We start from the raw sequence: 7211 nt of genomic DNA, 5'->3' as shown, positions 1-7211 counted from the left end.
GCTGCCTGGGCGCAAGGCGCGGGGGGCTGGGGGAGCCTGCTCGGCCGGCTCCGAGGGCCTGCTCGCCCCGCCCGTCCCCTCCTTTTCTTTCTTTTTCTCTTTCTTTCTTCTTTCTTTTTTTCTCTCTCTTTCTTTCTTTCTTTTTCTTTCTTTCCTTCTTCTCCCTCCCTCCCTTCCTTCCTTTCCTTTTTCGTTGTACTGGGAATCATATCCAGGGATGATCCACCACTTCCCAGACCTTTTAAAAATTTTGTTTTTGAAACAGAATCTTGCTAAATTGTCCAGGCTGGGTTGAACTTCCCATACTTTTTCCTCAGTCACCTGTGCAGCTGGAATTACAAGCATGTCCACCATGCCCCTGGTCCTAGTCTCATCAAAAATTTTAAAATCTCTTAATAAATAGGAATGAAGGGGAAATTCCTCAACTTGATAAGGAAATCTACAAATGGATCTAAAATTCTTTTGGTACAAACTGAGTACTTCTCCCAAGATTGGGAACAGTGTGAGGATGTCTGTTCTTATCATTTGTACTCAATGTTGAGCTGCTAGCCAGTATAGTAAGTCAAGGAAAGCAATTAATTTTGTAGTGAAGTGGAACAAGTTTAACTGACTTTATTTACAGATGACATGATTGCCCACATAGATGACATGGTTATCCATATAGGGATTTAAGATAAAGTTACTATAACTAATATTAGGAAGTTGCAGCATACATTATCAGTCAACAGATATTGTTGTGTCTATTTATTAGCAAGAATAATACAAATTAGAATAAAAATACCATTAACAATAACCATCAGTAATATTGGATGCTCAGAGTTAAAAGTTATACAAGATATGCATGACCTACATAATAAAAATCATAAAATATTGCTGAAAGAATAAAGAATTTAAATAAATGGAGAGAGGATTTACACTAAATATAATATACAAAAATTAACTTAAGATAGATGATAGGCCAGATGATGCTAAACCTAAATTTATAAAGCTTCTAGCAGAAAAATCAAAAGAAAATGTGATTTTAGTTAGCAAAAGATTTCTTAGGTATGGAATCAAAAGCACAATATATTGGAGCATAAATTGATAAGCTTCACTGAAATTAAAACCTTTAGCTTTTTAAAAGAAACTATTAAAACAACCCCACTGGGAGAAAGTATTTGCCAAGCACATAGCCCCTAAAAGGATTTGTATCCAAAATATATAAAAAACATTCAAAACTCAATTTTATGAAGACAATCAATTCATTTAAAATATAAAACAGATCACTCACCAAATAAAATTTTTAGACATTAAATGAACTCATACAAAGATGCTGCCATCATTAGTACTAGAGAAAAATAAATGAAAAGCATAATGAGCTATCACTATTCCCATAATAGAATGATTAAAGAGATCAGCCAAAATCAAGTTTAGTGAGTATGTAGCAGAGGAACTGAAACTTTTATGTACTTCTACTTGGAATGTAAAATTGTAAGACCACTTTAGAAAAGTTTGACAATTTCTTAAAAAGTTATATGCTAGTATGTGACCTAGCCATTCAACCTGTTTACCCAATAGAACAAAAAAAACATGGCTATACAAAGACTTGAATATGAATGTTATAGCAGCTTTATTTGTAACAGTGAAAACAGAAGCAATCTAAATGTCCCTCAGCAGATGAGAAGATTAGTTATGGCTAATCTAAATGTTATATGAACAGTTGTTATATTGTAACATTCAGGGAATAATGACAAGAAAAGTCTGTATATATTTAGTATAGATGAAAGTTTGTTTCAAATAATTTTTAATTTAATTTTTCATTTTATTAGTACTTAATTTGTAGTCTGTGCAGTTTACCGTCATCTTGGGGAGTGGTTACATGCACATACCATAGTTTGTTTATTTATTTTTAATCCCCTTCCCCTTACCTCCCCCTCTCTCCTCCAATTCCCCTATTCTATTTTTCATCTTTGATGAAATTACTAATCTTAACTCATGTTGTGGCACCAGCTTGGTAATTTTTCTTGTTCCTGAGACAAAGGTTTATTGTAGCTCAGAGTCTGTAGAGGTTTCAGTTCATAGTTGGTTGGCTCCAAGACAGGGTGGCATGTCAGAACAGGATGGCAGAGGAGAAACAATTCCTGGTGGGCAGAAGGTAGGAAAAGAGAAAAGCAGCAAAGCAATATGAGGAAGCAAGTGACCAACAGCAAGCCACAACAACAGCTTTCTTTATATTCTGGCCCTTATATTCTATCTAGGCTACATGTGCTTAGCGCATTTAGCACTCACACGCAGGGTGGGTCTTCCTATTAACCATACTGAGAACCATGCCAAACTAACCAGTGACCTAATTTAGTAATCACACTTCTTTGATCCCAACATCACACTTAAGTCCAGTATTACACGCTCTAGATCCAGCCACCCCTGAAAAGCTGCCCATTCCACTGCATGAGGCTTTAGGAGCACATTTAGACACAAGCTATAACAAGCATATAATGTTTACATAAAATTTGCCTCATGTTTAATTGAGGTTATTAGGTTCCTATATGTTGGGTATCTTCATTCTACTTTTTTCCCTTTCCCCTCCTCCTCATCCCTCATCCATTTTCCCTTGGACCACTTCCTTATTGTAAGGGATCCATCTCCTTGTCACCTTATATCTATCCTTTATTATTCTCTTTGCTTGCACTTTGCCTCACTCAGATGAGAGATGCCATATGATATTTAAGCTTGTGTGTCTGGTTTGTTTAAATCAACATTATATTTCCCATTATATTGCACTCATTTTCCTACAAATGTCTCAAATCCATCATTCTTTATATAAGACTAGTATTCCAATATATATATATATATTTCTTTTTTGATTGCAGAGGGTGGAATGCAAGGATTCAGAGCAAGAATATATGGAGGGCTGACTATATCTGTACCATAGATTACTATTCTTAGCCAAGAATAAGAATAAACTGTTTAAGATAAGGATGTCCACTATCACCACTTCTATTTAATATGGTTCTGAAAACATTAGCTGAGCAATTAGATAAGAAAAAGAAATAAAACAAATAAAGTTAGGAAAAGAAGATGTTAAATTGTCATTATTTGCAGATGACCAAATACTCTACATGAAACATCCCAAAAACTCCATCACAAGACTTGGAGATTTAATAACCAAATTCAGTAGTGTAGCTGGATACAAAGTTAACACTCAAAAATCAATAGTATTTCTTTTTTTTTTGGTTTTGGTTTTTCTCCGGTACCGGGAACCGAACTCACAACCTTGCGCTTGCCAGGCAGGCGCTTTTGCCGCTGAGCTAAATCCCCAGCCCCAGTATTTCTGTACAGAAACAACAGGTGCACTGAGAGATATCAGAAAAACAATATCTTTCATAATAGAATTATAAAAAGGGAAATACTTAGGAATCAATTTAACAAAGGAAGTAAATGATCCATACATTGAAAATTATAGTGCTCTAAGAAAAAAAACAGAGAACAAAGAAGGTATCAGAAAATGGAAAGAGAACCCTTGCTCATGGGTAGGGAGAACCAATGTAGTGAAAATGGACATACTTCCAAAATTGTTATACGGATTTAATGTAATTCCAGTCAAAATATCATTATCATACATTACAAAACTGGAGAAAATTCATTTGGAATTTTAGGAAAATTCCTAAAATTCATTTGGAACCACAATAAACTTAAGATACCAAAAACAATCCTAGGTAACAAAGGTAAGGCATGGGGCATCACAATCCATGACTTAACTTACAGAGCTACTGTGATAAAAGCAGCACAGTATTGGCAAAAACAATAATAGCAATTGACCTGAGGATGTATGAAACAGGTTAGAAGAAACAAATCCAAACACACTCAGCCACATTATCCTTGACAAAGTGGTCAAGCTTGTTGACTGGAAGAAAAATAGCCTCTTTAATAAATGGTGGTGTAAAGACTGGTTTTCCACATGCTGAAAACTAAAACTAGACCCATGTCTATCATCATGCACTAAACTAAAATCAAAATGGGTTAAAGAGCAAAATATTAAAACAGAAACACTAAATCTGCTGGGAGAGAGAATAAGTAGAACTCTTGAAGACATAGATGTGGACAAAAATTTCATGAACAAAACCCTGGTTGCTAGGGAAATACTACAAAAAAACAACTGAGATGGCAGTGGGGAACAGAAACACTGAAACATCACCCAGGGTTTGGAGGCAGATTTATTTAATATCAATGGGCCTGATAAGGATTCAGTCACCAAAATATCAGGTCCCAAAGGCTCAGAGAGGGAAGTTTTCATGGGGTCACAAAGGAAAGTACAGAGGTAGAATGTCTTGTCAACTGGGGATTGGTTCCTACAGTGTACATATAGTGATCAGCCATATCTGGGAAACAGAAGTAACAGGAAAGTGCAGGGCTAAACAAGAGGGGAGCTGACTGGCTCTTTGTCAGCCACTCTGATGTCTTTGAGAAGCACTTGACTGGGTTGCTTTGTTTCTTTTTTTTGGATTTTGGGCTCCTAGTGGGGTGACCTTTGGGAAAGGCCATGGCAACCCATTTATCAGGGCTGACAGTCCATGATGGAATTTCTCTCTTTTAATCAATTTTTTCTCAGTCAAAATGTGGCAATGTTTCTGTGTTGGAATTGACAGTCTTCTCAGGTGGCTGTTAGATGATGCCATCTGACCAGGATAGATGTGTAAGACTAGCTGTGAAGCAGAAGACTCCACAGGGAGGACCTCTATGGCTGCGCAGAGGAAATGACTGATTGAACAGGAAAGAGAGCAGTTGCTGGAAGTAGACAAGTTCAGAACGGTGGTGAAACTGTAGGTGTTGGCAGCAACTACAGTGTCCAACAAGGGGTGATTCATCTGCCAAGATGGAATTTTTAGGAAGGATGAATCCTTTTTTTCAGTCTGGTTTGATTTTAACTCTATAATCCCCCGAAAAAACCCTTTTTAAAAATTTGTGGGCCTGCAGTCAGGTATCATAGGTTTGGACTAATTAGTTCTCATTTCTGACTTCTTACATGTATGTTGTGTATCCTTGAATGATGGTGCAACAGACAAAAGGTGGGTGCTCCTCAGAAAGAGAGACCATTCAGATATCCGCCTAGCCATTTGCCTCTCAGCAACATTAGGACTGTCCAGACTACGGAGAAGTGTCAGCACGTTCTCCATTTTGTCCTTTATAGACTCACCCATGGAACTGCAGGTTGGGGCCCAGTCAAGCTCCATAGTTTGGAGAGAAACACCTCCTCCTCATCATGGAGCACAGACAGAACGGTCTATTGCTTTCACTACCAGTTATAAACACACAATCATTGAACAAGCATTTAGAGGTTAAAACATTCCCTCCCCCAAACCATGGGGAGGCTTAACTAATGAGAGGTGATCAGGCTTTCCTTCTGCTTGAGCTGAGCAGGCACAGACTGAAACTGCTGCCTCTGGGGGTCTTACCAGAATGAGGCAAGCAGGCAGGCAGACTGTGTCTTCCTCCCTTTTGGGTCTGATGTGTGTCACTCAAGTGGCAGCTAGGAATCCTCCTCCAGACCTCTGAGGGGACTTGAGAAATCTCAAGGGCATACTTTCCCTTCAAGACCTTAGGAGGTCCTGCCTCCATCCATGAGGGACTTGACTGGTGATCAAAGAGGTCAGTACAGTTGGTCTTCCTAGCCAACCCACCAGATGCAGCTGCAAATAGAAATACCAAAACGTCACCATGGATTTGGAGGCAAGTTTATTTAATATCAATGGGCCTGATATGGATTCAATCACCAAAATATCAGGCCCTGAAGACTCTGGGGGGGGAGGCTTTTATGGGATTGAAAAGGGAAGTATAGAAGCAGAATGTCTTATCAACTGGGGATTGGTTCATACAGTGTGTATCACAGTAACCAGCCATACATGGTAGTGACTGGCCATTTCTGGGAAACAAGTAACATGAAATGTGACAGGAACTAAAGTAAACTGGAGGCTACCTGGGCAACGGGGCGGGGAGCATTTTTCTGCTATAGGACCTCATCCTACTAAAAAGCTTTTGTACAGCAAAAGAAATTACCATGAGAGTGAAAAGATAACCCACAGAGTGGGGAAAAATTTTAGTCAGTTGTCTCACAGACAAAGAACTAATATCTAGAACTTATAAAGAACTGAAAAAATCAGACACTGCATATTTAATGACCAATCCAGACCAGGCATCTGAAATGAATAGACACTTTTCAAAAGAAGAAGTACAAACAGTAAATAAATACATGAAAAAACGTTCAACATCAGTGATCATTCAAGAGATGTAAATTGAACAACACTGTGATTTCATTTCACTCCAGAAAGAATGGCTACTATCAAGAAATCAACCAATAACAAATACTGGAGGTGCTGTAGGGAAAAAGGAGCATTTTTCCACTGTTGGTAGTACAGACTTGTGTAACTACTGTGCAAATCAGTATGGAGATTTTTCAAAAATCTAGGATTAGACATCCCGTTTGACCCAGCAATTCCCTTTTTGAGTATCTTCCCAGAAGAATTAAAAACATCATATCACAGCAATATATGCACACCCATGTTTATAGCAGCATAGCTTGTAACAGTTAAATATTGGAAACAACTTAAATGTCCACCAGGCAAATAATGGATTAAAAAGTTGTGAATTCTTTATAGAATGGAGTACTACTCAGTCATAAAGAAAGATGAACTTGAGGCATTTATAGGTAAATGGATGCACCTTGAGACCATACTCTTAAGTGAAATAAATCAAACACATATGTGTAAATATCACATTGTTTCTCTGATGTGAGAAATTGAAAGTGTAAACAAGGACCAAAATGTATCATAAATATTGTGAAACTGGAAGAAATTGTGCAAAAGAAATGAGAACTATGGAGCGGAGAGGGCGAAAGGAAGGGAAAAGAGAAAAAAATATTAAAAGAAGGATAAAATGGAAACAAAGCTTTGCAAATAAGGAGGAGGAGAGGGGTTGAAGGGAGGTAAAGGAATTGAGGAAAACTAGAGGAATCAAGATGTATCTTGGACATACAAACTCCCTATGATGAATATGATCATTGTGTATATCTAAATTGTACCAATAAATTAATTTTAAAAAGAAAAAAGAATAAACTATTGATACATAGAAGACAATAAATGGATCTCAAATACACTGAGAGAAAGAAGCTAAATGAAAAAGTATACATGATACAACTCCACATGATACTGTACAATTTCACTGCTTTAAAAGTTAGA

The sequence above is a fragment of the Chinchilla lanigera genome, unplaced genomic scaffold (assembly GCF_000276665.1).
Source record: "Chinchilla lanigera isolate Chin_1 unplaced genomic scaffold, ChiLan1.0 scaffold00003, whole genome shotgun sequence".
NCBI classification, from domain to species: domain Eukaryota; kingdom Metazoa; phylum Chordata; class Mammalia; order Rodentia; family Chinchillidae; genus Chinchilla; species Chinchilla lanigera.
Note: the sequence above shows the minus strand (reverse complement) of the source record.